The 27196-nt window shown below is 38.2% G+C and overlaps 1 protein-coding gene across 2 annotated transcripts in view; it reads left to right on the top strand.

Moving 5' to 3' along the window:
- The first annotated feature begins 320 nt into the window (after positions 1–320).
- Positions 321–27196, top strand: part of Naaladl2 (N-acetylated alpha-linked acidic dipeptidase like 2) — a 1327651-nt gene continuing 1300775 nt past the window's right edge. For both annotated transcript variants that reach the window (XM_060378133.1, XM_060378134.1), the window contains exon 1: positions 321–478. The gene's annotated coding sequence lies outside the window, so the exon portion shown is untranslated. The remainder of the gene's footprint in view (positions 479–27196) is intronic.

Raw genomic sequence — 27196 nt, 5'->3', positions numbered from 1 at the left:
CTAGTCTAGTCCATCCTACCACGTTCCAGCTCTGCTTCCTCTATTTAAAAAGCACAGCACTATTTGAGAAACCGAGGCACAGATTTGAACCTACGCATGTGGTCTAGAAAACCATGCTCTTTTTATCTTTTAAAGGTTTCCTGGGACCCCAAAAAACAGTCAGAGGATGAAATCACACAAAAAGCGCCCATCTCGGGAGGGGGTGAGAGGGAGGATGGGGGTCGCCACGGGGCCAAGTGTCCACCTCGGCGGCGTCGCCGAAAGCCCTCCTCCCGCGGCCCTCGGTCCGCGTTGGCAGCGCGGATCCGGTGAGTCAGCCGCCGGCCCAGCGCTAGCCACGGCCGACGCCCGCGCGGAGGAGACGCTCGGCCCGCGGCGGCGCCCGCCGGAGTCGGGGGGTCGCCGCTCTCCCGCGCTTTACGGCTGCCGAAAACCGGCCCCGCCGGCCGCCGTACCGCAGAGCCGCGGCGCCGCTCAGGTAACGCGAGTCCCCGTCCCCGGGCCGGGCCGCGGGAGCCCGCGGGGGGCGCGGGGCGAGGCCGGGCGCGCGCCCGCTGCTCGGCGGCCTCCGGGCTTCCCGGGCGGGTGCGCCGAGCCCGGGACGCCCTCGCGCGGGGTTGCCGCTGCACGAGCCCCACCGCCCCCGCGGGCCCCGCGGTCTGTCCTCGCAGTGCCCCGGTGGCCGTCGGGTCGCCAGCATCCCCAGTGCCCGGGCTCAGTTTCCCCGGCCCGGCAGCCAGAAGGGGCGCTGAGCCCTGAGCTAAGTTAGCGGGGAGGCTTTATGCCCGCCAAAGTGGGGAGAAACTTGGGTAACCTTGCCCCGCAGCCAGCGCTCGCTCTGTTCACTCCCTTCCGTCAGCCACGAGTGAGACTCTCTGCTAAGCAGGGACAGGAGTGAGAAGCAGAAGTCAGTCCCTGGGCTCTAGTTGCTCTTTTGTCCCGAAAGGGACAGTGTGAGTCCCAGGATGGCAGACCCAGGTGCAGTGAAGAGTATGGAAATTAAAGGGAAGGTTGGATTTTAAGTTAGAAGTTAAGAAGGAGTTTCCTCGTTTCTTTTTATCCCTCAGAAATTCTTCACGGTAGGGGGATTTTTTTTTTTTTTCTTTTATAATCAGCAGTGATCTCTGATCTCAGAATTTCTCAGAAATACGGTTGCTTTCTGGTAAGGGTGATCAAATTCATACTGATGCCACATAAAGAGTATTCCAGACATTTTATAAGGATTCCAGCAAGAGTGAATTATATAATTTATCAGTTACATAAAGCATTACTAGGTCACGTGGAGAGCCTGATTCTTGCTTATATATATATATATAGTTGACACAGACTGCGTACTGCCTACCACATACTACCCTTCGCATTAGAATAAAGCAGACAACCTTGGTTTCTCGGATTACACTTTCTTGTGGAAAGCATATACAACAAGAAAAATGAAAAAATATATATAAAGTTAGTTTTTGTGCTTAGCAATTTAAAATGCCTGACGAAGGAAATCTTCAAGAGAGAGCAACATATTTCAGCAAACTTGAGCAGGTGAGGGAGAAAAACAGGCTGTCTGGGTGCAGAGCTTTCCAGGCAAAGAACAGCAAGTCTGCAGGGGCCTTGTCAAGGTTAAGGTTTTGTGTAGATGGAGTGGAGTAGATGGGGGGGTACTGTATATGGTTTTAAACTCCCCCCCACCCCTGTAGGAGCTTCATAGTGTAGTATACTGAGATAGCACAGTATCTCTTAAAGTAACATGAAAGGCCTTTTGGAGCGTTTTGACAAAAGGAATGAAACGATTCAGTACAACTGTTTAAAAACACCACTCTGGTTAGGTGTTTGGGGAAAGACTGTAGGAAAGCAAGGATTTAAAGCAGGGACACTGATTAGCTATTAAGACAGAAATTCCATTTACTGAGCCAGGGCAGATTACAGGAGGTAGATGTGCTCATTGGATTAGTACATTAACTCATTCACATGTCCAAGTTTTGCCAGGCAGGCAGTTAGTTGGAGTTCATATGTTACAGAGTTTCAAAGGTGGGAAAAACAATGGTACATTGTTATGCCAATAGGAAGGAATGAATACAGTTGAAACATTGATTATGCAGTAGAGAGGACTGCAGTGTTTCCAGTCAAGAGAGAAAATGTATTTGTAGCAAGATAGAGGTTATCTTTTGCTAGGATCATGGGATATATATCTACAGTAATAAAAGTGCGTGGATATAGATGTAGGGCGGGCAATTGATGGTTCTCTAAATTGCTTCTCCCGACATCTGTACAGGACAGTTGTGATTCATTGACATTTGTAACAATTTTTCTTTCCTATTGGTCAGAATAGTTGTTGAACTGATACTGTCAGATTCTGAGAATTACTGGAGAAAAGGACTTTACATTTTGCTTTGGGGAAAAAAAAACGATTCTAATGTCCATTTTGTTTTTTATGTTTTTACTTTTTATCCTTTTTCTTTTTCTCTTTTTTTTTTTGAAAATCTCATCCACATTTATTATGATTATATTCTTTTATTATTAGTTACATTTTATTAACTCTGTATCCCAGCTGTATCCTGCCCCTTTCCAAGTCCACTGCTTGGGGAGGACCTCCTCCCCTTTCATCTGACCCTGTTTTATCAGGTATCTTCAGGGCTGGCTGCAAAGCCCTCCTCTGTGGCCTAGCAGGACTGCTCGATTATTTTCTAATATTCACTCCTATTACTATCCTACTTCCTTTTTTTCCGGAATCCTCTGACAGGTTAGTTAGGGTTACTGATATGAACATGGGTATGAATTTACTGGAGCATGTGCAACTTACCAGTGGCTATCCCACTGAAGAAAATGAAATTACTTCACCTTCTTATAGCAGCTACCAACTGCCAGTAGCTCATTATGACAAAGTGGGGAGTTCATGATGGGGTGCCAATGCATCCAATCTTATGCAGGTCGCAGGTCTTACACTGTGTGTACATGTCTTTTTCTGGGACATATGTATATCCTGTCACTTATTCTCAGGATTTTGACCAGTTATAAGTCTCTGAGTTAACCACCATCCCCTGCGTGCACACACACACACACACACACACACACACACACGACTCTCCACCATTACCACCAAAGACTGCCTAATGTGAGAGCAGCACTTTTCTGGGGATATGAACATAAATATTAGAAGGCAGATTCACACTATTTACCAAAAACAGTAGTAGATTACCTCTCAGAGCTTAGTACCTTACTAAGAGTTTGACCAAGTATATCTATCTATCTATCTATCTATCTATATATATAGATATACATATATCTATATATATCTATCTTTGACCAAGTATATCTATCTATCTATCTATCTATCTATCTATCTATCTAGATATACTATCTATCTATCTATATATATATAGATATACATATATATATCTATATATATATAGATAGATATACTTGGTCAAACTCTTAGTAAGGTACTAAGCTCTGAGAGGTAATCTATAGATATAGATATAGATATAGATATAGACAGATATATAGATATAGACATAGATATTCTTTTCATAGAGTGGGACTCCAACCAGAAAATGATTTCTTATCTTCCAAATAGTCAAGCTCCTGTTGCATTAGTAATAGCACACAGGGTCTACAGCTTGGCCCACTCTGAATAACTTTTCTTCCTGAGCAGGCCACAGAATAGCACCTTTAGTCCTTATGAGCATTAACTAGTAGGAAGGAAGCTGCAAGCTCAGTTTACACACTGAGTTCTCTGTTTCTAACCAAAGTCTGATGTGTTCAGCAACAGGCCCTTACCTGTTGTGCTGGCAAGCAACCAAGAGCAGTGACAACTGTATTTATTGGGGCTGTGGACCTTTTGGGGAAGGACTTTGGCAAACAACTCATAGAGAATTATTTTTGTTTAAAACTCCATGCTGTGACTAGGCACAGCATTATTCACCATGCAGAGAACCTGTATTCAAACTCATTTTTAAACATATATTTTAGTTAGCTTATGAAGTGTTGGCCTTCATAAAGGGTATTGACATCTCTCTTTCTGGGCTGGTTTACTCATGTAGTATATTTTTTATACTACATCTTTTTTCTCCTTTTAGCAATGAATAAAATTATATTGTCTCGGTGTACTGTGTTTTCAATATTTATCAATTGATGAACATCTAGGCTGATTTCCTTCAATTGCTACTGTGAACAGACCAGCATTTAACATGATGTTATTCTGTAATAAGAGACAGAGGCCTGGCATATGGGCCAGAGACTGTTTAGTGGAGTCATATGGTAGTTTTATATGTTGGTTGTTGAGAAACCTGTAGATTGATTCTCATAGTGATGAAGTAGTTTACAGTCTCACCAACAGTGTATACAGATGCCCTTTTCCTCACATTCCCACCGGCATTTGTTGTATTTTTTCTTGATAATATCATATGTATGAACTACATCAGAGAAAAAAGCTTGTTAAGGTGAGAGTTGAAGAGTCACTCTCGTGCTATGCACACAAACACATGTATACATACAGAGAAGTATTCATTTGGTATTCCTAAAACATCAGTGTGACTCACTTGTTATTTGCAATTTATTAGACTCTGTGTTATATTTAATTTATAGCTAATTAAATACCTGCCATGATTTTGCTTCTCTTTGTATGAGGAATAGATAATTGTTTTCCCCTGAGTTTGTATGGAAAGTAAGTCTTGATGAATTCCTTGACCTCTGTGATCTGGCAGTTTGTCTCATGTTTTCTTTAGCAAAATTTGTTTCATTGCTCAATTTGTCTGCTACTTAAAAGCAAACAGTATACCTGGAATCATTGTGTCTGTTTCCCACTGTTGCATGGACTATTGATGCCAGACAAAATTGTAATTTAATTGTTTTGACATTTTGATCTGAACAGTGCACATACAAAAGGTGATTAATCTTGCACAAAAGTGTACTGTTTTCAACTCTGCATGATTTTCCCCTAGCAACTTGCTTATAAATGTTGTATCACTTTTAAAAAGTTGGATTTTAATTATGGTAGGATTTTTTTCTCAGTTTTAATTACCAGGTATGATTTGATAACAATATAGATTTTTAGATATTTAGTTGGAAAAAAATTTTAGGTGCTTGGAATCTTTTAAAAATAGATAATAAAAATTCCCTAGTTGGCGAGGGATGGAACCTCGTGTCCACCTCTTCCTTCTCAGTTCTGGGACGTTGTCTGGCTTGAAGCTGAGCAAGGCCCTGTGAACGCTGCCACTGTCTCTGTGAATTCCTGTGTGCATCAGTCCTGGTGTGTCTGGAAGACCCAGTTTTCTTGGAGTCCTCAATCACATCTGTCTCTTACTATCTTTCTACCTCTTTTTCCACATAGATTGATTCCTGAGCTTTGAGGGGCAAGGATTGATGAAGACATCTTATTTCAGACTAAGTGCTCCAACATCCCTCACTCTCTGCATGTTGCCCACTGTGGGTCTCTGTGTTAATTCCCATCTACTGCAAATGAAAGATAATGACATTGTTGAGTTTCAAGTAACTCATCATTATCAGTTCTCCTGGATGCTGAAAGTTACTTTTGACTCCATTACTGGTATATGTGTGTTAAAAGCAACTGATTTTTTAAAAAAATTTCAAATACATAATTTAATTGTATGACTTTTTGTATCATTATCAAGGATTCAATTTTAAACAAAACCAAAAACTACCTAATAGAAATTTCATGTGTTTGTATTATAATACCGGCATTTTACATACTTCTAGTTTGAACTCATGTTTGCAGGTAGAACTTTCATCAGCACTAGGGTAACTCAGAGCCCTGGGAGAGCCATGTAGTTCTGAGGGAGCCCAGTGAAGCTTTATCTGGGAGTCTTTGAGCTGATAAACCCAACAGGGCTACACTTGGAACCCAAACTGGCTTCTTGTTGTTCCCCCTCAAGGACTGGGCTGTTTTTCTGACAACCTTTGCCTTGTTTTTGAATAATCTCTCAGAAAACGTGCTTATGGATGGAGATCCTGGCTCATTAATTCCCTAGTACCCACTTGCTCCTAGAGATACACAAGGGCCTACTGCTGCTCCCTGGGGGAAAATGTGAAGAGCAGGGGGCAGCACTGAATGCAGAGCCAGCCAGCTTTGATCTGGTTTATCTTGCAAAGCTCTGTCTGGGAAAACTGTGGCTCTCTTGAGACATATCCTCCAGAATGAAACTCTGACAAATCTCTGGGGTCTCCTTTCTTGCTGGACACCTGCAACTCAGGTCCCATGCTTTTAAAATTCTAACCCTTTTTCTTAAGACCCTCCTAGTGGGTACCAGAACTTGTTTTTAATCAAGTATGAGAAGGCATGTGACAAAATGGTTGCCAGGAGGAAGGCAGTTTGTTCAGTGTTCTTGAAGTACTGTGTTTAGGGCCACATCAGGATCAAATAGGAGTGAAATTGAGAGCAGGCACTGAGGACAGATCAATTTTATGTGGCATCCACTGAAGCTGGTCTTTGCTGCTCTCAACCTTGGTCAGAGAAGTTTCTTTTATGCAGTGAACAATGGTTAATGAAGATAATCGTAACTATTTGAAGTGCTGTGAATAAATGATTATTACGCTTACCCCCAAAAGAGTCATCCATGTTCCCTCCTCCCACAAAGGTCAGAAAACTTCACAGAGGAGATGAATTCAAAAGCTGTAGAGTGGAGAGGAGTGATGTGAAATGTTGTCTTTACAACATAAGAGAATGGTTTCACCATATACTCACATAGCTGTTATTATATGAACTAAACCAGTAAGAGTTGTAACATGAATGAGAGAAGGACTTCGAAGATCTCACCCTATCAGAAAAGGTATTAACATGGAAGTTCAAACCTGTCATGGTGGAAAAGTACTGTTTCTTTGGGGATATGGCTGCTATTATATTGCCCAAGGTTTAGTGGGTGGCCAGAGGCCTTATGTGCACATTGACAGCACTAACTGGACTTCATGCTATTAAAAGAAGGAAAAGAAATTAGAAGAAGGAAGAGGAAGAGGAGAAGGAGGAAGAGAAGGAGAAAATGGAGGTGGAGGAGGAGGAGGAAAAAGAAGCAGCAGCAGCAAAGAACATGAAGTTGAGACAGAAACGTACATATCAAGTTAAAATATATCTTTGTGTTTAAGTGCCTCTAACTTTTCCTCTGCAGTGGTTGTCTCCCCATATGTCTAGCAGTTTTCAATGTATCCTTTGCCCAAATCCTGCTTCTGTTTTCATTTGCTATCTGGCACAGTGTTCTTTAATCTTTGCCTATCTCATACTTAAAGAGGGATATATTTATCACATAATATATATGAATATATAGAAAGTGAAGATTTATTTCAGTGGAATATGTTATAGAATGGGTGGTAGATCTTATGCTTTGATTACTCACAGGTTTGAAAGTGAGGAATTGATAACCTTGAGTAAAATCTCAGCTGCTATCCAAATCCATTCATTTTAGGGACTCAGAAAGTTCCAGCACTAGCTCACAACTATTAGCAGTTGATGGCTGCTAAAAAGGGGAGTCATTTTTCTTCAGGGCGGTGGCCTGTCCTAGGTTGGCCATTATTTAGTGGGTGGCCCTCTGTCCATGCACATACTGGCCTAACTGGACTCAATCCTTACAGGAAAGAAAGAAAAAGAAGAGAATATGAAGTTAGGATGGTTGGATGGGCATGGCTCTGGGAGAAGTGAAAAGCCAGAATGGAGGATAGATACGGTCAAGAAACTTTGTATGACTGTATGAAATTGTTCAGGAATAGATAATAAAATTCTAAAGAATGATTTTAAAATCCTTATTATAGTAGTGATCTTTTTTTATTAAAATGTACAAACAATATTATTATTATTTCACATTAATAGCGTAGAGCTCATTATTGCTTCCTAAATTAGTTAATACTTCTTTAAGCCTAAGTTATGTTTCTTGGAGATGAAGAGATGATGAAAATAGTAAGCTGGCTGTCTTTAATGATAGGAGAGCTGAGAGAATGGACAAGTGGGTAGGTGAGATGGGATAGTCTAGATGAGTGGCTCCCAAGTTCTTTAGGCTGTTTCTTGTGGCCATTGACAAAATCATTAAAAAAAAAAAGGGGGGGTGTTAAGGTTTCTGTCATTGTATTTGTTCTTTTCCTTTAATGTTTTTGACAAAAGCTAAGCAAGACTCCCTTCTTCACTTTCATCTCTATCATCCCCTTGGTTTGTTTTTAACTTTGAACTTTGTATGGGTCTATAAAATTAAAAATTCTTCTCCCCTGGCATCTTCAGTGCTCTTAAGAAAGGAAAACAAAACACAACAACAATAACAAGAAAACAAATAACCCAGGGGAAATCTCTTTCTAGAGGATCAGGTGATAGGGAGAAAATCACCCTGAGACTGGTGATTTCAATTGGAGGAAAATGAAAATGCAGACCTTTGGTGTGCTTTTCCCAGTGTTCGCAAGGTTTGCATTTGGACAGAAACTGTGTCCTGGAGAAATGCTTATTAGTAATTCTAGTAACCATCATAGGTTTTTTTTTGTTGTTTTGTTTTTCAGTCCTTTTATAGATTGGTTATTGGTCTTGCTGAATGCTTCACCTTTAAAATGAGAACTGTAAATGCTGCTGAGTTTTAGGATCTTCTGTGAAGGGTACTATTGTAAAATTCAAAGACAGCTTCTTTCTTTGGGGATAGTGTTTGAAATAGTATCTAACTGAAGCTTAGCAAAGTAGAATTAGAGCTTCTAGTGACAGAGATCTTGCCCTTTCTCATGTTTAAAACCACCACATTCTGTAATGTGCACGTCTGTAATTATGAAATGATATGAAAAAAATTGTTTTCGCAAAGTTGCATTGACATGTTGATAAGACCCTGGCAACAGTCCCAAAATTAAATATGAAACCAACGTTATAATTTTCTTTGACTTTACAGGCACATAAACATGTTTTCTTACAGCAAAACAAACAAACAAAAAACAAGTGAAAGTCAGTCCTTTTAGTAAAGCTTAAATAATTTCCAAGAAAGAAGAGTTATGGGATCAGGAATCAAATATAGAGACCAAAGCATACTGTAGGAATAAGTTAGCACGGGGCCCTTGTTGACACTATGCTTTAAGTGTATTTCACACTTTGATTAGAAGCCAAAGAAGTCGAGCATCAGTGTAAGTTAGTGTTCTTGTTTATATACGACAGTGTTGGGAATACAGAGAACTTAGAATTTATTGTTGCATTAAAATGTTGTGATAGATAAAGATCTAAGTGATATACATTACATATTTAAAGTCTGTTTGGGCAGTTTTCAGAGTATACCTAAAAGTTTTATTTAAAATTTAGTCCAGAGAACATTTTATTTGAGAAGGAAACAATGTATGCTTATATATATTTTTTATATTAAAACAGTGGAGTTATTGCTGAACATTCAGAAAACTATAAGCATATTTAAAAGGAGAAAAAGAAAATATATGATTTTCATTTGTAAAAGATTTATATTTGTGAGTGTGTGTGTGTCTCTCTGTGTGTATGCATGTGGTGTGTGTGTTCATGTATGTATGTATATGTTTGTGGATAACCATAGAGGCCAGAAGATGGCTGTATTTGCAGAGGATTGTGAGCTGCCCCATCTGGGTTTTGGGAATCTAACTTTGGTTTTTATGCAAAAGCAACAGGTGGTTTTAACTGCTGAGCTGTTTCAACCAAACAAAACACTTATACTTGAGGAGCAAGTGATATCCCATGAATTCTAAACATTTTTTAATTACCTCATTTTTTGCATTTTCTTCTTATAGTTTCAAAATTATACTGTTATTTGCAATTTTGTATTTTTTTATTTTTTTATTATTTTTATTTTTTTATATTAATCACAGGTTATTTACTTTTTATCCCAGGCATAGCCGCCTTCCTCACTCCCTCCCAATCCCACCCTTCCTCCCTCATCTTCTCCCAGTCCCTTTCCAAGTCCACTGATAGGGGAGGTCCTCCTCCCCTTCCATCTAACCCTAGCTTATCAGGTATGTTCACGACTGGCTGCAATGTCCTTCTCTGCAGCCTAGCAAGGCTGTTCCTCCCTCAGGGAGTAGGTCAAAGAGCCAGCCAATGAGTTTGTCTCAGAAATAGTCCTTGTTCCCCTTACTAGGGTACCCACTTGGATACTGAGCTACCACGGGCTATATCTGAGCAGAGGTTCTATCTATATATCCATGCATGGTCCTTGGTTGGAGAAACAGTCTCATAGAAGACCCCTGTGCCCTGATATATTTGATCCTTGTGGAGCTCCTGTCCTCACCAGGTCTTACTATCTCCCCCTTCTTCATGTGATTCCCTACACTCTGCCCAAGATTTGGTTATGAGTCTCAGCATCTGATTTGATACACTGCTAGGTAGAATCTGTAGGCTCCTTTCCTTGTTTTCTCCTACTTCCAATGTCCATCCCATTTGTCTTTCTAAGTCAGGATTGATCATCTTATGCTGGGTCCATCAACGGATGAAAGGATACAGAAATTGTGGTACTTTTACATGATGGAATACTACTCAGCAATTAAAAACAAGGAAATCATGAAATTTGAAGACAAATGGTGGGATCTAGAAAAGATCATCCTGAGTGAGTTATCCCAGGAGCAGAAAGACACACATGGTATATACTCACTTATAAGTAGGTACTAGACCTATAAGATAGGATAAACATACTAAAATCTGTATACCTAAAGAAGATAAACAAGAAATTTTGTGATTATTTTTCCTTGTAACTTTAGACAATTAATAGTTTAATCATAAATATATTTTTTCTTTTTTAATTTATTTTCATTTTTATTATTAGTTGCATTTTATTAATTCTGTATCCCAGCTGTATCCCCCTCCATCATTATTTCCCAATCCGACCCCCCTCCCTCTTCTCCCTGCCCATTTCCAAGTCCACCAATTGGAGAGGACCTCCTCCCCTTTCATCTGACCCTGTTTTATCATGTATCTTCAGGACTGGCTGCAAAGTCCTCCTCTGTGGCCTACCAGGACTGCTCTTCCCTTGGGGGGGAAGGATTTAAAGAGCCTGCCATTGAGATTATGTCAGAAATAGTCCCTGTTCCCCTTACCAGGGAAAACCAATTGGTTACTGAGCAGGCTACATCTGAGCAGAGGTTCTAGGTCATATCCATACATGGTCCTTGGTGGAGATTCAGTCTCAGAAAAGACCCCTGTACACAGACATATTTGGGTCCTTGTGGAGCTCCTATCCTCTCCACCTCATACTAACTCCCCCTTCTTTCATATGATTCCCTGTACTCTCCCGAAGGTTTGATTATGAGCCTCAGTATCTGCTTTGATACACTGCTAGGTCGAGTCTTTCAGAGGCCCTCTGTGATAGGCTCCTGTCCTGTTACTTATTTCCTTCTACACCCAATGTCCATCCCATTTGTCTTTCTAAGTGAGGATTGTAGTCCTCTGTCAGATAAAGGGTTAGTGAAGATTCTTTCCCAATCTGTAGGCAGTCATTTTGTTTTGATGACGGTGTCCTTTGCTTTACAGAAGCTTTTCAGTTTCATTAGGTCCCATTTATTGATTGTTGCTCTTAGAGCCTGTGCTGTTGGTGTTCTGTTCAGGAAGTTGTCTCCTGTGCCAATGAGTTCTATGCTCTTCCCCACTTTTTCTTCTAACCGATTTAGAGTATCTGGTTTTATGTTGAGATCTTTGATCCACATCCACTTGTACTTTAGTTTTGTGCAGTGTGATAAATATGGATCTATTTTTTATTTTTCTGAATGTAGACATCTAGTTGGACCAGCACCATTAATGAAGATGCTGTCTTTTTTCCATTGAATGGTTTTGGCCTTTTTGTCAAAAATCAAGTATTCATAGGGGTTTATTTCTGGGTCTTCCATTCGGTTCCATTGATCTTCCTTTCTAATATGGAGAGGAAAAGGAAAAGATCTTTAGCAACTTTGTGGGGTGTGTGGATTTTCTCCTAGCTTCAGAAGTTCTTAGTTGTATAGAAAAAATGCTATGAGTTTTTGGTGGACTAGATTACTAATCAAAATATATATTTATTTGGGATGCATTTCCTCAACATTCTTTTTATTTGACATCATTGTAGTTTATTTTTAAAATATATGTGAAAAATATCTCACTGAAGTGTTGAAATGATTCCTGGTAAGACATAATGTGTGATCATTAGTTAAGGTCTATAGTTATTAGTGTGTTTTTAGAATAGCATTAGAATTTCTATGTGATAGTCATTTTATGCACTCTAAATAACTTGAAAGACAACAGTACTGCCCAATATCCCCCTCAGGCCTCTGTGTGCATGCCTGTGTGTGTGTGGGCTAATTGTTTCTTGAGTATCTAAGATTAAAATAATATTTAAGTTCCTGTCATATCTCATTGAAAGAATAATTTGAGGTAGAAATAACGCAGTTTTATGTTTTATGGTTATATTATGTTGCCTTTAAAGTATTTCATGTGAAACATGATGTTTTAAAAGATTTTCAATGTAACAGTATTTCTAGTTTGCATTACATGGTCCTTTAATGCCATTGTTTTGTAGAGAACACACAAGAAAATACAGGAAAAGATTGTTTATTTAAAAATATTTTCTTTAAGAATTTTTTCTTAAATATTATTTCATATTGTTATAAGAGCTTTTGTCCTTGGTTGTTGAAAAATCCTTTAGGATTCAACATTTACAGCTTATTGTATACTCAAGCAAGATGATCCAGCCACTATTTTCCAATAGGAAACCAAGTCACAGTTTGGAATAGCTTTTACAAATACACTCATGTCTGAAGAAACATTTTCTGTGTGTTTTAACTATTAAATAGTAAATAAACTTCTGAAATATTTTTACAAGTGGCAAGAACTATTGATCTAAGAAAAGAAGGAAAAAATACTTTAAGGATGTTAAATTGATGCATCAGTATTTGTAGGTATTACAGATTTTGCAATGACATGGCTCATTCTGAAAAATCCAAAGTTGAACTGAATTCAAGAGTGTGATGAAACAATTCAGAGAATAAAGTCTGTTGGTAAAGGGGTACCAGAGTATATGCATCTTGAGTTAGGGATTCTTGCTGTTACCTCATTTCCTTGAATGAAAAAAGAGAATGGTGAAAGGACCCTTGGGGAATAAGTCCTAACATACAATGAATCTAGCAAAGCTAAGTCAGTTTATATGTAGATAGAAAAGGATCTGGCAACATCTATGTTTTGTGTATTTTTAAAAGTTGATTTATTATTATAAAACAAAGATGCTAATAGATTTGCTTTCACCAGATGGCAAATCCTCAACTCTTCTGCTTGATTGTTGATGCTCTCCATGTTGTTATGGGCTAGTTGTGAGCTGATACACATCTCTGGGCTTTAGTTAGCCCTATGAATGTACAGAATTCAATGGAACAGTACTTGCTTAGATTTCAAAATACTTATGTACTGTAAATCACCTTCTTGGAAGAATGCTACATAAAATAAACTACTGTGCAGAGATTAGAAAATACAGGTTAGTTGGGAGAGCAATGGAGAGGACACAATTTGCATCTTATACATGATCCCCTTAGGAAAGAACAAGTGGGACTGTGTCTGAATTTTGCTTTCTCTGTTCAATGTGCTTTTGCCCTGCTGTACAGGAAGCCTCTCCTTCTGGAAATAGTTCCCATGTGGGAACAGTGAGGAGAACAATGAGGAATACCATCTACATGACAAGGTCACTCATAGCTCCACTTAGTGGAAAGACTGTGAATCAAATTGAATGTTCTTTTCAAAGAAATAGCTATTAAGGGGGCTGGAGAAATGGATCAGTGGTTAAGTTCACTTGCTGTCCTTCCAGAGTTCTCTCCATTTTCAGCACTTACATGATAGTCTTTGCAACTACAGTTCATGTGGTCTGATATCCTCTTCTGGCTTCCATGGTCTTTTCATGTGCATCACACACAGATATATATGCACAGCATTCATACATGTAAATTTAGAAATTTATAAAATGAATGGCTATAAAATTGGAGTGGAAGAAAAGCACTAGATTGAGGAAACTGTCACATTCTTTTCCGAGAATGCTAAATTCCAATTGAAAGATATACTTAATTATAAAAGTAAAACATTTCTGGAGCCATTTCATGTATTTTGAGGTGCAATATTTCTTGGTATTATGTATTGTCAGTTTCCTAGGAAGCACAGTCTTCAGTTTGAAGGCTGAATCCACAAACTAGATTAAATCCTTTTGCAGTATTTTATATTTATAAAATGATATTTATATTTATATATTTATAAAAATGATGCATTTTTTAAGAAAGGACTAATGACATGGTCTAGTGGATTAAGACACCTGCCACACCTGATAACCTGAGCTTTATTCCTCCAACCTATGTGGTTAAAAAGAGAATGAATGATCCTCGCACCTCTATGTTCATGGTACTGTGGACATAAACTAAATTAGAAACAAATGATGCATGTGAAACTTCGGTTTTATAACTTTGTTGAATTTTTATTACAACTTATGGGTGATTTTTATTTGTTTTGTTTAAAAAAGTAAACTATTTTACAGTCCAAAAACTATCTCTGAGCCAAACTCAGAAATGGTTATTTTATAATTAAGTACTATATTCTTTAGTTGTTGTTCAGTTTCATTGTAGTTTATTTTCTCCCATGACCCACACTACTTCTAACACTCTCTCTCACTTGCTGTGTCAGGGATCAAACTCTTGCATGAAGACAAGCCTTGTACCGCTGAACTATACCCAGATCCCTATTTCTTACATGTTTACAATGTGTGGCACATGGTAGCTCTGAAGAAGATGTTTGGTGAAGTGTCTTCTAGTGAAGCAGTTTACATTAACTGGAAGAAGCTACTTTTCTTTCACATAAAGTTTGTAGAGTAGCCCTTTGATAATTTTAAAGCTCCAAACTGCAATTAAGATGAATAAAATTCTGTAGTATCAAGGATTAAACCTAGGCTCTTGTGCATGAGCTAGGCAAGCACACTACAACTCACCTGCATCCCTAATTTGTGATGTAATTCACTTGAAGTTCATCCGAATTAAGTATTTTTCAAGTACATTTTCTATTTTAAAATGTTTATTTCAGTTTATTTACTTTACATCCCAAGGCTGCCCGTCCCTCCTCTCCTTCTGGTGCCCCACATTTCCTCTCTTTGCACCTTCCCCTCTCCCTTTCCCCCAAGAAAAGAAGAGTTTCCTCCTTTTGTGTCAACCCTCTGCAGCACGTCACATCAGGCCATTCCATCTCCTGCCCAGTTCCCTCTCTTCATCTACTTCTGTTGTCTATTGTGTTTCCTCCTTCTGAGTAACATACCGGCATCCTCCCCTAGGTCCTCATTGTTTGGCTTCTTTGGGTCTGTGGATTGTAGTATGGTTATCTTGTACTATAGGTCTATCATCCATTTATTAGTGAGTACATATCATGTGTGTCTTTCCGGGTCTCAGTTACCTCAGGGGGTACAGAGCCAAACCGAGAAGGCACAACAGAGGAATCCCAAATGGCTGAGAAGCACCTAATGTTCTTAGCCATCAGAGAAATACAAATCAAAATGACTCTAAGATTTCATCTTATGGCAGCCAGATAGCTAAGATAAAAAACTCAAGTGATAACAAATGCTAGAGAGGATGTAGAGAAAGGGAAACCTGTCTCCATTACTGGTGGGAGTACAAACTTCTACAATCTCTCTGGAAATCAGTCTGATGCTTTCTCATCAAATTGGGAATAGTTCTACCTCAAGACCCAGCTATACCACTTCTGGGCATATACCCAAAAGATACTCCATTCTACCACAAGGACACTTAAGGACACTTGTTCAACTATGTCCATAACAGCTTTATTTGTAATAGCCAGAAACTGAAAACAACCTAGATGTCCTTTAACTGAAGAATGGCTACAGAAATTATGATACATTTACACAATGGAGTACTATTCAGCTATTAAAAATGAGGACATTATGAAATTTGCAGGCAAATGGATGGAACTCGGAAAGATCGTTATAAGTGAGGTAACCCAGACCCAGAAAGACATGGTGTGTTTAATTGCTAATTATATTTGAATTGTTAGCTGTTCTCTTGTAATAGTAATCTTTTGATAAATAACAAAGATCTTTGTTTTGTTTTCTTCTGTTTCTGCAGTGTAAAATCAATGTAATTGGTTCTCCAATTTTCTCTATTTATTGATTTATGCTTACTTTTTTCTTATAGTCTTTTGGCTGATGCCTAAATGTACACATATTCTTATTTCAGGTTTTTACCTTTTACACCTATGTTCCAATCTTTTTGTGTAGCTGTCCAGCATGTCTAAGAAGTTAGCTCCACTAAGTTACCAATCTCATATTCTAGTGCTGAGCAGTGTAGGATCTCAAGTACTAGTGTTCTGTACAAGGGTAAATTTGGGTCACTGCTGTATTTGCATTCTAATTTGAAAAAAGGAAGAAAGTACATAAGTAGAGGGAAGTGATTTCAATTGTCAAAGCTGGTCAAATCTGTACATTCTATTGGCTAAAATCTTCTCACATGATAATAATGGCTGCCGAGGATATTGGGAAATTTAGTTTCTTTGGATTAAGAAGGCCACCTATTTAATAAAATTGCTACTATGAAACAAATGGAAATGGATTTTAGGTGACTACCAGTAGGTACCACAGGACATTCAATTTGTACCATGCTGTTCGGTAGTTTTATCTGATTTCTTCTATGTGGCAATTACAGAGAGGATCAAGAGAAGGAGGTTGCATTCATTCCTGTTTTTCTGGTGTGCTCCTGCTGTGACCTAATGGCATGCCAGTGCTAATTAGTAGGACTCCCAATGGAAAGGGGGTGTTTCTTAGGAAGCAAGGGTTGTGCTTAAGGCCAACATAACTCTCCCCATGTGGAAAGCTTTCTTTCGTTATTGGTCTTAAGAGAATTTGCCTTTCAGAAGTTTTGTCAAGAGAGCTTGTATTTCATGCACAGGACATTTGACACATGCACATTTCTTTTTATATGTAAATACAAGATTTTTCAGATTAAAATATTGTGGAATTTGGTTGAAGCTAAAGAAATTCAGGGATTCTTATATTTTGCTAACAATGGTAAGGCATCCCTTATAAGATTTTTAATATTTATAAAAATTATCAAAACATACACTTTAGAACAACCTTTCTATTATACACATATTGTTGCAATGTGATATGAAGAATTTATAAGAATGTTTTGTATTTGCAAATTCTGTATGTAGCCCATATAGCCATCAGTTACTGAATAGTTAAATCAGGAATGATATTTCCATACACTAAAATACTGTAAGAGTTGATAAAGAAATGATGTAAATAGTGAGATGTAAACTTTAAGAGTGAGTACATGAAGAAACAAATAAATAGCATAACAATGTTATATAAAAGTATTAAAATATATATTCATATAGTTCCTATGCAACATCAAATATTTCAAAGTTAAAATAATATTTAGGAATTATCCTATAAATTCTCTGAAGGATACCTAAGATTTTCCTTTCTGTAATAATGTCTTTTTATTGTAGTAAAGGGGATATTTCTTTGTTAAGACAAATCATGGAGTGTTTATTTTCGAAAAACAGCATCAACTGATTAGTCCAGCTATTTCTGTGGCATGGGTTCACTGCCACAGAATTCTTGCTATTTAGATGTCCTTCATGCCCTTCACACTCATAAAGACTCAATTAGCTTCATGAATAGTCAGAAGGTATTCATTCTTCATTAAGCTATAGTAAGTAAATCCAAAGAAATTGTCTCTAGAGAAGGACTGAGGTCTGAATGACTGTTTGTGGTATGGAGGTATACAGAATGCAAACTCTTTATTAGAAATAAGGAGTAAAATTACCTAAGGAATCTTGCATTGCTGCATAAATACTGTAATGATTTCTCTGCCCTAGAGTATGCTGCTCAGACTGACCTCCTAATGAACTGCATGAATTGCCTTCTTGCCCTATGATCATTACTTAAATACAAGCCATTCAGTTATTTAAAGAGCTACCCGGTTAAGGGTCCTTTGCGGCTTTGAGTATCTTTCAGATGATGTGATTTCTACATGTGTGTGCTTTTCCTCTGGGTGTTCTTCATTGGAGACCTGATACCTTGAAGTAATCCTTATCTACCTTATTTAAATGTTACATGTACATGCACAAAAGCACGCACACACACACACACACACATTTTTTTAAATTTTTCAAATTTTATTTATTATTTATTACAATTTATTCACTTTTTATCCTGGTTGTAGCCCCCTCTCTCATCTTCTCCCTGTCCCACCTTCCCTCCCTCTTTCCCCTATACCCCTCCCCAAGTCCACTGATAGGGGATGTCCTCCTCCCCTTCTATCTGACCTTAGCCCATCAGGTCTCATCAGGAGTGGCTGCATTGCTTTCCTCTGTGGCCTGGAAAGACTGCTACCCCCCTTAGGGAGAGGTGATCAAAGAGCCAGCCACTGTGTTCATGTCAGAGACAGTCCCTGTTCCACTTACTAGGGAACCCACTTGGAGACTGAGCTGCCCATGAGCTACATCTGAACCAGGGGTCTAGGTCCTCTTCGTGAAAGGTCCTTGGTTGGATTATTGATCTCTGCAGGACCCCCTGGGTCCACATTTAAAGGCTAGACTCACAACCACAAATATTTTAAAAAGTATATTAGAGAAAAGAAATGTGTATATATGTATATTTGTATGTTTTTATGCATGTACATATGGTGTCCATATAAATGTAGGTATAAGAAACTGAAATATAAGAAACCCAAATATTTATAAATCATACCTAATATTTCAATGTATGTTGTCATATTCCTGTCTTAACCATAAAATCCTCAAATAGAGATTATTGACTTTTTAAAATTTTTTATTTAACTTTTATTAATTACACTTTATTCATTTTGTATCCCCACATAAGCACCTCTCTCCTCCCCTTCCATGTCTCACCATCCCCCCCTTTCTGCGTGCATGCCCCTCCCCAAGTCCACTGATAAGGGAGGTCCTCCTCTCCTTCTTTCTGATCTTAGTCTATCAGTTCTCATCAGAAGTGGCTGCATTGTCAGGGTTCTAGGTTATCTCCATGAATAGTCCTTGGTTGGAGTATGAGTCTCTGGGAAGTTCCCTGTGTTCAAATTTTCTTGTTCTGTTGCTCTCCTTCACACACACACATTTTAATTCTGCCCAAGAATATATTAGTTGTTTTGGTACCTAACATGGTTTCTTTTATTTTGAATTTGAAGATTATTAAGAGTGCCTACAGTATGCCACATAAAAAGCTATTCAGTTTTCATGTGAACTGTTGTCACTTCAACAGCCATTACTGCAGTACTTTTTGTAGTTTTTTTGTTTACACAAAATTGCTTATAATTTTTATTCACCATAGAACAAAGTAGGAAGGAAAAGAAAAACTGTTGATATATACTCAATTATGTGATATCAACATATTGGCACATCATTCCACATATTATTTAGATCAGTGTTTTTTAGCTTTCTGGATGCTACTCATTGGTGAGCTACTATTATAGCTCAATGAAACAAATAAAAAATGGAATGGTGTAAAGTGGAAATATTTTAACATTGTATATAACAGGTAGTATTTTATAAAAATATTTCAGTAAGGAAATTTTTATATATCCATGCTTATAGTAGACTAGTAAATACTAATGCCTCTGCCCTACAGACTATCAAAGCAGATGCTGAGCCTGATGGTCAACTGTTGGGCAGAGTGAATGGAATTTTATGTAAGAAGTGGGAAATAGTAAGAGCTGGAGAGCACAGGGTCTCCACAAGGAGGACAACAGAACAAGAAAATTTGAACACAGGGAACTTCCCAGAGACTCATACTCCAACCAAGGACTATTCATGGAGATAACCCAGAACCCCTGCACAGATGTAGCCCATGGCAGTTCAGTGTCCAAGTGGGTTACATAGTAATGGGAAGAGGGACTGCCTCTGACATAATCTGATTGGCCTGCTCTTTGATCACCTCCCCCTGAGGGGGGAGCAGCTTTACCAGGCCACAGAAGAGGACAATGCAGCCACTTTTGATGAGAACTGATGGACTAAGATCAGAAAGGAGAGGAGAACCTCCCCTATCAGTGGACTTGGGGAGTGGCATGCATGCAGAAAGGGGAGGGAGGGTGGGACTGGCAGGGGAGGAGGGAGGGGCTTATAGGGGGATACAAAATGAATAAAGTGTAATTAATAAAATAAAATAAAGTACACACAGAAAAAAGATTTTTTAACTGCATGTACATTTTTCCTAAGTTTTGTTTCATTGTATCTTTTTCCTTTACCTCCTTTTCCCCCTTCTCCTTTTTATTTCCTGTTAGCAAAACTCCTACTTTTCATGGTATGAATAAGTTTTCCTCTCTTAATTTTGTTGAAAATATGCTTCTCTTGCAATCATTTGTCCCCAGATGCATCTGAGAGGAGGAATTTGCTGCTTGGTGTCCAGAGGTCTCATCTCTGATTGCATCTGTAATTTGTTCTAACATTAAAATTTTATTGGACATTTTAGTTGTTTGTGATTTGAGCTTTTAAAAACAAACAAAGTTTTGTTTTATTTTGTTTTCATCTGTGGTCACTTTTAAAAGTTTTTATTATCCTGTATTACAATTTATTCAATTTGTATCCTGGTTTTGGCCCCCTTTCTTACTTCCCTCATTCCCCTCCCCTAGTCCACTTATAGGGGAGGTTCTCCTCCCTTTTTTTTTTTTTGACCCTATTCTATCAGTCATCAAGACTGGTTACATTGTCTTCCTCTGTGGCCTGGCAAGGCTGCACCCACCAGGGGGAGGTGATCAGAGAGCTTGCCACTGAGTTCATGCTGGAGAAATTCCCTATTCCTCTTGCTAGGGACCCCACTTGGAGACTGAGTCTATGGGCTACATCTGAGACATGGTTTTAGGACCTCTCCATGCATTGTCTTTGGTTGGGGTATCATTCTCTTCAGGGCCCCCCAGGGCTCAGATTTTATGACTATGGCTTCTGTTTGGAGATCCTGTCCACTCAAAGGTTTTTCTGTATCCCCCTTCTTTCCTAAGATTCCATGTGCTTTGCCCAAAGTTTGGCTCTGAGTTTCAGCCTCTGCTTCAATACCTTGATGAGTGGAGTATTTCAGAGCCCATCTCTGGTAGGTTCCTCTCCTGTTCCCTATCTTCTCCATCTTCTGATGTCTATCACATATGGCCTTCTGAATGAGAATTGAGCATCTTCCCTAGGGTCCTCCTTGTTGTTTAGTTTCTTTAGTAGTATAGATTTAAGTATGTTTATCCTAAATTATGTGGCTAATATCCACTTATGAGTGAGTATATACGATGTGTGTCTTTCTTCTGGGTTACCTCACTCAAGATGATCTTTTCTAATTCCCACCAATTTCGTGATTTCCTTGCTTTTTTAATTTTTATTTTATTTTCTTGTTTTTAATAGCTGAGTACTATTCCATTCTGTAAATGTACCACAATTTCTGTATCCATTATTCCATTGACGGACATCTAGGTTGTTTCCAAATTCTGTCTATTATGAATAAAGCTGTTTATGAACATGGTTGAGCAAATTTTCTTCTTGTAGAGTTGAACATATTTTGAATTATATGCCTAGGAGTGGTATATGATCATGAGGTAGCACTGTGCCCAGTTTTCTGAGAAAGCGCCAGATTGATTTCCAAAGTGGTTGTTCATGTTTACATTCCCATCAGCAATGGAGGTGGGTTTCCCTTTCTCCACATCCTCTCCAGCATGTGTTGTCACTTGAGTTTTTTTGTTTGTTTGTTTGCTTTTGTTTTGTTTTTTTTGTTGATATTTTGAATTTTTTTTTTCTCAATGCAGTTTATTCAGGAACCTTGAACAATCTTCTGACCCTGGGGAAAGCCAGCCCACAGCTTAAATAGCCTCTGGGGAGCCAACCCCAGCGTGCCACGTGGGCAATGCAGATAGGTCCATATACACGGAAGCAAGCCAGATCCTCAGCCTTAGCCAAATATGGAGTTGTTTGTGACAGAGAGCACTCACCATCGGGAAGGTGGAAGGCGGGAACCAGCTCCATCTTTAAGGTGCGGCATTATGCAGCTCTCTACAGTTCCCTCTTTTTGTTTTAGACGCATCAGGCAAGAGTAGAGGTCACTTGAGTTTTTGATCTTAGCCATTCTGATGGGTGTAAGGTGAAATCTCAGGGTTGTTTTGATATGCATCTCCCTGATGGCTAAGGACATTGAACAATTCTCTAAGTGTTTCTCTGCCATCCCATATTCCTCGATTGAGAATTCTCTGTTTAGCTCTGTATTCCATGTTTTAATTGGATTACTTGGTATGTTGGTGTTTAATTTAAGTTTTTTATATATTCTGGATATTAGCCGTCTGTCAGATATATATATATATATATATATATATATATATATATATATATATGGATATGTGAAGATCCTTTCCCAGTCTGTAGCCTGTCATTTCGTTCTGACAAGAGTGCCCTTTGCTTTACAGAAGCTTTTCAGTTTCATGAGGTCCCATTTATTGACTGTTGATCTTAGAGCCTGTGCTGTTGATGTACTGTTCAGGAAGATATCTCCTGTGCCAATGAGGTCAAGGTTCTTCCTCACTTTTTCTTCAAACCGGTTTAGTGTATCTGGTTTTATGTTGAGGTCTTTGATCCGTTTAGATTTTAGTTTTGTTCAGGGTGATAACAATGGATCTATTTGCATTTTTCTACATGTAGATATCCAGTTAGACCAGCACCATTTCTTAAAAATGCTATGTTTTTTGCATTGTATTGTTTTAGCTTCTTTGTCAACAATCAAGTATCCCTAGATGTGTGGGTTTATTTCTGTATCTTCTATTTGATTCCATTGATCCACCATTCTGTTTGTATGCCACCAGTGCAGGGGTTTTTTGTTGTTGTTGTTGTTTGTTTGTTTTTTACTGTCGCTCTAAGGACAGCTTGAGATCAGGGATGGGGGTACCTCCAGAAGATCTGTTATTGTACAGTATTGTTTTAGCAATTCTGAGTTTTTTGTTTTTCCATATGAAAATGAGAATTGTTCTTTAAAGTCTGTAAAGAATTGTGTTGATATTTTGATTGGGAATTGCATTGAGTTTGTAGATTTTTTTTCGTACGATGGCTGTTTTCAGTGTGTTAATCCTACTGATTCATGAGCATGGGGGATCTTTCCATCTTCTGATATCTTCTTCAATTTCTTTCTTCAGAGACTTGAAGTTATTTTTTTTTTTCATAGAGGTCTTTCACTTGCTTGGTTAGAGTCACACCAAAGTACTTTATGCTATTTGTGGCTATTTTAAAACGTGTTGTTTCCCTATGTTGTTTCCCTAATTTATTTCTCAGCTTTTTTGTCTTCTATATACAGGAGGGCTACTGATTTCCACAGGTCCTGAATTCAATTCCCAGCAACTACATGGTGGCTCACAACCATATATACTGTGATCTGATGCCCTCATCTGGTGTGCAGGCATACATGCAGACAGAGTACTTGCACATTAAAAAGCAAAAAACAAAACAAGCAAAAACCTGTTGTCGTCACTGTTTTTTATGTGAACTTTTCCTACACAGAAAGTTGGTGGATGAAAAGATCAACAATTTTTAATTTTTTTTTTCCATAAGAAGTCTCTGGCTTCTGTCCAGTAGTGTTTCCATGAGTGTCCTTTACCACTGTCAGGACTCATGTATAGCAAGGGATATATTTGTCATTTATATTACTTAAAAGGGATTTTTTTTGAAACATAATGTTAAGACTTTACATTTATTTCTCTTTGATTTCAGTATATAAATATATTTTCTTCCTTAAAATTCTTGGATTATTCTGAATTACACTTCTGTCTTCTGAAAGGTAAATTCAACCTTCACCTTTAAACAACTTTTATTGTTATTCATAACACTATGTATTATTTTTACAGAGTTCATTATATGCACATGGAAGACCCTGAACCTTCTTCCATTCAGTCTTGTGATTTTTTTTCCTATGTTTTATTTTTCAGGATTGTTGTTAAGTTTTGAAAGCCACTCTCTTTTTCTTTAATTGAAAAAAATATTCATGGAATGTACTTTAATCAATCTTTTCCTTTCCCCAATTTCTCCCAGATTATCTCCATCTTCCCCCTACCTAACTCCCTGAATTTTTTCTCTATCTGTAAACAAACATGAATAAAACTAAACAATTAATGAAGAACCACACACAAAAATACCCCCCCCCAATAAATGAAAGGCAAAGATATAAAAACAAAAGACCAGTAAGATGAAAAGAGCCAAAGTCATATAAGACAAAAAGTCTCAAAAGTCTGGAATTCATTTTGAGTTGACTCTCTGGCATGTGGCCTGTTCTAATATGTGGTTAGCATAATCATTGAGACTTAGCAGACAAAAGTGATTTTTCTTTATGGTTGCAGATAGCTTTGTTGGAGGCGATGGTCTCTGTCTACTTCCCTGTCCTAGTGCTCGGACCCTGTCTAGGTTGGACCTGCGCATACCCTGTGCATGCTGCCATAGTCTCTGTGAGCTCTTCTGTCTGTCAGTCGTGTTGTGCTTGCAAAGCACCATTTCCTTAGTGTTTTTCATCCCAACTGGTTCTTCCACTCTTTCTGCTTCCTCTTCAGCATAGTTCCCTGAGCTCCGAGGAGAGGGGCAAGATAAAGACATCCCACTTAGGATTGAGTGCTCCAAAAAATCTCAGTCTTTACAGCTTTTTTAGTGGTGGACCTCTGTTTCAGTCCCCATATACTACAAAAGGAAACTTCTCTGATGATGGCTTAGAAAAGCACTGATCTATGGGTACAGTAGAATGTTGTTAGCAATCAGTTTTTCCCTATGTTTCTTTAGTATAATGATAGTAGTTGGTATTTCTTTAGGCCCATGGCCCATCTAGCTGCATGTTATTGGCTACCCAACTAGTGTCAGGAATGGGTTTCATATCATTGAGTGTCCTGAAATCCAATCAAAGCATAGTTGATTATTCCCGAAATGTTGGTGCCACTACTGTACCTGCATACCATGCAAAACAGGTCATCACTGTAGTTCACAGAGGTGCTTTCTTTACTGGCTCAAGACCATAGGGAGTCATGTTTTACTGATACTGGGTTTTAAGGTATTAAGTGCTATTGCCACCTATTCCTCTTGACTTTTCTTTTTGTGAGGTGACTTTACCTCTGTATTGATGGAATTTGCATTCTATGTTGGAAAACCTGAGTCCTGACCTAACAGTACTGTTTACTGAAGAGACAGGATATGTACTCAATGTATTTACAACCCTATACATTAATATGCAGAGCTGAGAGATTATCTAAATTTATAAGAATTATATAAGTGACAGGGCATTAATTTATTCATTTTACAGCAGAATATGAGGAGAAAGGACATAATAATAATAACTTGGACTAAGAAAGATCAGATGTGCCAATTTGGAATTTACTAATTAGATATCATTTACAGACTCTTTTCTTTTTTATTTTAATTTATTTATTTTTTAATTAATTATAGTTTATTCACTTTTTATCCCAGTTGTAGTCCCCTCCCTCATTCCCTCCCAATCCCACTCTCCCTCCCTCATCTCCTCCCATGCCCCTCCCCAAGTCCCCTGATAGGGGAGGTCCTTTTCTCCTTCCCTCTGACTCCAGCCTATCAGGTTTCATCATGACTGTCTGCATTGTCTTCCTCTGTGGCCTAGCAAGGCTGCTCCCCCCTCAGGGGGATGTGATCAAAGAGCCAGCCACTGAATTCATATAAGAGACAGTCCCTGTTCCCATTACTAAGGAATCCACTTGGAGACTGAGCTGCGATGGGCTACATCTGTGCAGGAGTTCTAGGTTTATCTCCATGTACCCACAGGAATTTCAAAGTCATGGCTTTTTAACCCTCCCTCCCCCTGAAATACCCTATTGTAGAATAAGTGCACAACTGTATTTCATGGGAACAGATTTCATGGGGAAAAGATATAGGCTGTATGTGTTATAAGAAGAGGGATTTGAGATCACATTTATCTGTGAAGAAAATACCAATATGCCTAAGTTTTTCTGTGCTTAAAGTCTAATTTAACTTGGTATTTCATAGTTAATCTACTTATGTTTAAAATAAAAAAAATGAGTAGTTCTGTTTCAAAACCTTATTTAGAAGAAGGAATATTTGTCTTTTTCTATTTTGTATCTTGATGCATTTTAGTGTAAAGATAGGTGTGAGGTCTTAGGTAATTTTAGTTTAGTCTCTGTATAAGGAGCCTTGCCCACCCCTAGTGACAGCATTTAACAATGTTTCTGAAAATATAAGCATCAGACAAACAATGTAACCTTCTGTGTTTGACAAGTACAGGAATAGGAAGGGATGACTGGGGTTGAATTTAAATATCCGAAGGTATATTTAAAAGAATAATGTTCATGGGAGTATTTTTTCAAACTGTGATAAAAATAAATCAGTAAAAATCAGATGAAACTTGGAAGAGATCATTTCCTCTCTATATAAAATATTGTGATCATCAATAACATCAGTATAGTAAGGAACATATTGCTAGCTGTCAGTTGAAAAATTTAATAGAAGTATTAATTGGCAATTATAATGAATGAATATTACATTTAATTTTGCAATTCATTGTTTTCACATATATTTACCTTTTCATGTTTAAATATCATTTAAAAATATTGTTTACAATATATCCTAAACTGTGATGTGAAAAACAGAATTTTCTTATCTTCTTATTATAGCTATTTTTCTTTGGGTGAAGTAACTTTTAGCTTTTAGAGAATTATTTTACATAGATTAGTATGTTTACCCTTACCTCTGCCGTGTTTTATTGTCTCTGTCTATTTCCTAGCAGATTGTATGAAAACTTCATACCCTGAACTTTTATTAGTTACACGGGGTTTATTAAATATGAGTTTATTCATGTGATTTTATGACTTTATTTGAAATGTATGTGGAATGACTGAGTTTTAAGTAGACATTTAAACCCTGAAGCTTACTTTGAATGTTCCATCTTTATTGACACCTTTCCTGAATCGTCCAGGCTTCAGTGTATGCAAATTCAGCACATACACATTGTGAGGAGATTTGATGATAGAATTTTTTTATTTTATTTTTTTTTATCAGTTACATTTTATTAACTCTGTATCCCAGCTGTATCCCGCTCCCTCATTCTCTCCCACTCCCACCCTCCCTCCCTCATCTCCACCATGCCCCTTTCCAAGTCCACTGATGGGGGGGGACCTCCTCCCCATTCATCTGATCCTGTTTTTTCGGGTATCTTCAGGACTGGCTGCAAAGTCTTTCTCTGTGGCCTAACAGGACTGCTCCTCCCTTGGGGGGTGGGGAGGTCAAAGAGCCAGCCATTGAGTT

Source organism: Meriones unguiculatus, chromosome 2 (assembly GCF_030254825.1).
Source record: "Meriones unguiculatus strain TT.TT164.6M chromosome 2, Bangor_MerUng_6.1, whole genome shotgun sequence".
NCBI classification, from domain to species: Eukaryota; Metazoa; Chordata; class Mammalia; order Rodentia; family Muridae; genus Meriones; species Meriones unguiculatus.
The sequence above is the reverse complement of the archived record's forward strand: the minus strand, read 5'-3'. Positions and strand labels throughout refer to the sequence as shown.